Genomic DNA, 5,325 nt, shown 5'->3' on the forward strand with positions numbered 1-5,325 from the left:
TCTGCATTTGCTCAGGAACATACAGTCACATTAAAAACAAATAACTTTGTATTTCATAGTTTAGTTGGCTCTTAAATAGTTTCCCTAAGGGGAGAAACAAGTATTTTGTGTTGTTTAAGAAACTGGTATATATAAATGAAATGCTAGGTGTTCGTTTAAACTTTGAGGAAACCTACAGATGAACATTTGGGTGTTTTTTCTAAAATGCAAGAGATGTGCACTTAATCACTGTTCATATATTGAAGCAATGGGATGACAGATACAGACGCAGATGAAACTACATTTTGTAAATGTAAAGTTGGATATTCTAAATGGAATAACTGACACTGACAATTGTTTACAGGAAACAAAGGTTAAGAAAAATGTTGAAGAATATCTACTCTTAAAAAGAGAGAAGTGTTATACAACACAAAAATGAGAACTAGAGATTCGAAAAACACTCATTTTACTGTTTTAAAAGAAAAACAAAAAAATAATAGGGAGAGAGCCTAGACCAATTAGAACTGAGGCAGCTGTAACAAAAATGGAACACAGTACAATGATTTGAGCCCTTAAAGGAAATGACTAACTAAAATGAAATTTCACAAGTCTTCACGTCTATAATAATATATGAATGCACAAAATATCAAAAATACGAAGTCTGGATTTTTCCCCTTAGGTTTGTAATAAACTGTCAAACCTTTGCTTAATATTGTTACTTTTATGAGCCTTCTGATTAGCAGAGCATGCTATACAGGTACATGCATGCTAGAATTTTACCATGAGAATTATAGTTCTCATCTCAGACTAGTGACTTGCCTGTTACCCATATTTATATATATTTCATTTCCATTATAAAACACTTAAGACCTTTCTAGTGGTACATTTTAATCAACATATTACATAAAAAAGAATCTTGATTTTTTAAATGAACCTCTTTAGTACTGTAACATGATGGGTTTAATTGAATAGCTGGAACATAATATGGTAACTACATTGTACTGTTTAATTCACAGCTGTAGGAAAACATTTGATTTTTAAAATATAACCAAGATGAAGCTGTAGAGTTATGAGCAGCAAAATATTAGAAAACAGTGAATGAATAAATAAGATGCTTTTCCTTCAGTGGCCATTCATTATTTTGCTTTTAGGAACCTGGAAGAAATTGTCTTCTTTGAGTTTCAAATGTTCTAGTAAATCTAGTCGTTTCTTAGCTTCCTCAATATCACCTTGAATTGCTGAAATAAGTGACTCTAAAGAATCAAAGTTCTTTTCTGGTCTCAGGTAGCCGGCGATGGCCACGTTGAGAATTTCCTCTTTGAAAGTATGCATGATATTAGTTTCCATGGACTTTTCTGTATTCTTGTAGTATGGGTTCCATCCTATGCTCACCACCATCTTATGGGCGTCTCCACTTCCAACACTGGCCCAACCATAATATATGCCAGTGGATGCATCAGCTGGAAGATTATCTACTACTGGTTCAGGAAAGTTAGCTGTAGGGACGCCCTGCTGCTTGGGGCCGCGACCGAAGCCCCGCACCACCTGGCCGCGACAGAAGTACGGCAGGTGCCTCATGACGCCGTCCGCTCGGGGTGCGGGCTGCGGTCCAGTCCGCGCGTCCCGCGGAGCTGCCGTCGAGGCGGTGCCCGGACCCCCCCGGACCATGCAGGGGACAGGGGCGGGAGCTCCGCAGGCCGGCCGGCCGGGCAAGCGCACGGGCGTACTACAGGCCGAGCAGCGCGGACAACACGCCGCGAGACGCTCACGCCGCTGACCGAACAGAAGGTGCCGGGCGACTCAGACGCTGCGTCTGGGCTCCGGAACGCCGGTCGACAGCTGAAGGGCGGCTGTGGGCTGGGAGCGGAGCGGGGGCGGGCCGCTTGGGAGGACCCCCCAGCCCACCGAGCGCCGCGGGCCTACGCACTCTGCCCAGGCCGAGCCGATACTTAGGTTTTAATCACACAACAAATCTTGGCCTGCTGCAAAGTAAAAACCAGGAAGAGAGTGTGTGATCCATCTTTAAAACTCACCAGCTAACACCCTGAAGAAACAGAAAGGTAGCCAAGCATTCCCAACCAGACACCACCAATGAACAGTTATATGAATGAGTATGTGGTGGGCACATTCTGGATCATAATGCAGCAGAGGATCTCATTCATTTCACTGCAAAGCTTATTGTAACGAAAACCGAGACCCTACTTTCTGACCAGCCTGTTTCTACAACATGAATACTTCACTTTCTTGGTTTTCAACTGGAGGTGAGAAACAATGTTTTGAGAGTATCTGACACCTTCAATAAAAAAGAAGGCAACAAGAAAATGTGCTGAGAGATTCTTCTCTAGTCCAGGAAACCTAAATAAAAGTCTCAAACCAAACACCACTAACACAGTTGCAGCACTTAGAAAAGTCGGTAGCATTTGCCTAGTAATAATCTAGACTCCACAGAGTGCTCTCTTAGGGACATAGGTTCCTTTCCTTTCTTCTTACATTCATATCCGATTTTAGTGATCATTGTTAAACATTTAACGGGATTGATTCAACTGACTGGCTATATTTTGACAGCTCAAAGTACCAAGTTATTTAATTAACTCTTTTTCAATTAACATAGTTGCTGCTAACCTGGTGTAAATTAAGTCTCCTCAGACTCTAGAAAAAGAGAGAAAGGAGGCCAATGGGACTGAGATTTCTATTGCATATCCCCTGCTGTCAAAAGTTTCCAGTTCAGGTCAGACCCATAAAAGAATGTCTTTTTTGTGGTTAAGTGTTAACTGGCAGCCAGGTGCTAAGATAGTGCTGAATCAGCCAAGAAGAGAGGGAGTAAAAGGAAGAAGAAAGTTTGGTTTATAGGCTGAAGTGAGCAAAGGAAACAGAGCCTGGCGAGAGTTATATATTGCTCCAGGCGGGCACAGGTGGATGGAACTGCAGGCCAGGTCAGAAAGAGAGAAAGATTTATGTTCTGTGCAAACAAAAGGCCAGAAGAAAAATCACCAATCCGGTTGGGCAGCTCTGAAGTGAAGGAAACAGCTGTTCATACAGTGAGGGAATGGTCAGGTAAGACGAGCTGGAAATAGTCATCAGAAGGCCATCTGCTGACCTGGGAAGGCATGCCCTCGAGGCACGGAACAAATCCTGTCCTCCAGGAGGCCACGCGGAGGGGCCAGTACTGGCCAGGCCAGGAAACAATGCCAGGACGAGGCATTAAAGTTACATGAGCCTCATGTAAGAAGTTGCCTGGCGAGTTTACTTCCGAATGTGAAGTCGAGTGGAAACACAATGTTTTCTTCTTTGAGAACTTGGCAGACCCACTCCACCGGGCCTCTCTGTAAAGCAAGAATGCGGAGAGGTAGTTCATCAAATGCCAGTGCCCCGTTACCCATCACCTTCTCCGGAGGCTGCCGCTCCACCCCTCCTGGCCACTGGTGGGGGTAGCCGTCAGCTTGGGGCAGCTGCTGGCTTGGGGACAGTGCCACAGCACCCCAAGAACTTGTGGCCTAAGTGAGGAGAGTGGATGGGAGGTGGCCTTTGACCATGGAAGGCAGCCTGCTGGGCAATAGGATGGGCAAGCCAGAAGGGGCACAGAAAGGCAGGCGGAAATGAGAGCAGGAACTGGCAATGACCTTGCATTAATGGGCAGCATACCCCACTGAAATAAAGGCTGGCATGAGTGGGGCTTTGCTCTAAGGAAGCCGGCAGCAGCTGGGTCCTACCAATACTAATGAGCGTCATTATATCCCTTGTACAGACGAGCCAAATTTCAGACAAAAGGTGGGAGAGAGAAAAGATTTGTATCATAACACAAAATACAAAATGTATGACCAAATGTCATGAAAGAACCAACTGATAATTGGTGGGACAGCAAAGGCAATCAGAAGAAAGCACTGCCTGTCCAAAGTACTAAGATTAATAAGACTGTTATGGCATTATTAGTGACCAAAATACAAAGCTGAAGTCAACGCCCTTGACCACCCTCCCTTCTCTCTCCCCTACCCCATATTTCAATATCTATGTCCTCATGGTGTTATAATTTACACACACATACAATACATATTCATATACATAGGAAGAGTGAAGGTAGTAACATTTGTTGAATCCTTATTATATGCCAAACACTCTTCTATATCCTTTACAGGTATTAACTCATTCAGTCTTCACACCATGCCTAAGAGGTAGAAACTATTTCTATCCCCATTTCACAGATAAGAAAATGAAGCACAGAGAGCATATGCCACATAACACAGCTGGTAAGTATCTGAGCTGAGATCTGAACCAGGCATTCTGGGTCCTGAGTTAGCATCTTCATTTGAGTTCCTGAAATCTCAGACCAAGGACTTTGGTGATAAGTGGTTAATTATCAGTGCTGAGCTCCTCACATCCAGCCCTCTCCAGACTCCAGTCCTCAAACCTACTGCTCTCTGAGGTGCTATCCCCTCATCTCTGTCCATTCAGATCCTTCTTTTTCTTCATGTCCCAGCTCAAGACTCAGGAGGTTACCCAGCTGCATGCCAAACCATTTTCTCTTCCTCCTCAGCTGACAGTGAGATTACATTTCCCGGTCTCTTTCATTTAAGGATGGCCATGTAACAGGCTCTAACAAGTGGAATGTCAGCACAGTGACACATGCCACTTCCAGGCCTAGCTTATGAAACTCTGCATGTGGAACCCTCCTTCTAGTTTGAGGCAGATAAGCATGGAGCCCTGGGAAGCCACATGCTGAAGCCAGTGACGCCATTTGATAGACGGTCCTGATCCCTGATCCCTGCTTAGAGGAGGGCCACCCACTAATCAGGAACTCCCACGTGGGTCCTCATGTAAGTGGGAAATAGACTTCCAGCCATCATATTGGAATCATCACAACTAGGAGTTTGTTTACTGTAACAGCCATCATCACTCTAACTAATATGAACTTTGATGGATCCACCTCTACACTAGGCTCTGTGTTTGTAAGCTGGTTCCTGACCTTGAAGAATCCACAGAAAAGGGCTTCCCTGGTGGCGCAGTGGTTAACAATCCACCTGTCAATGCAGGGGACACGGGTTCAAGCCCTGGTCTGGGAAGATCCCACATACAGTGGAGCAACTAAGGCCGTGTGCCACAACTAGTGAGCCTGTGCTCTACAGCCCGCAAGCCATAACTACTGAGCCCACGTGCCACAACTACTGAACCCCGCGCGCCTAGAGCCCGTGCTCCGCAACAAGAGAAGCCACCGCAATGAGAAGCCCACGCACCACAACAAAGAGTAGCCCCCGCTCACCGCAACTAGAGAAAGCCCGTGCACAGCAACGAAGACCCAATGCAGCCAAAAATAAATAAATAAAATAAATAAATTTTTTTAAGTTTTCAAAA

The 5,325-nt window shown here is 44.8% G+C and overlaps 1 pseudogene; it reads right to left on the minus strand.

The window, feature by feature from the left end:
* Positions 1–283: 283 nt before the first annotated feature.
* Positions 284–1,607, minus strand: LOC137231602 (riboflavin kinase pseudogene; annotated as a pseudogene).
* Between the last annotated feature and the right edge of the window lie 3,718 nt (positions 1,608–5,325).

This window comes from Pseudorca crassidens, chromosome 1 (assembly GCF_039906515.1).
Source record: "Pseudorca crassidens isolate mPseCra1 chromosome 1, mPseCra1.hap1, whole genome shotgun sequence".
In the NCBI taxonomy this organism is placed as follows: Eukaryota; Metazoa; Chordata; class Mammalia; order Artiodactyla; family Delphinidae; genus Pseudorca; species Pseudorca crassidens.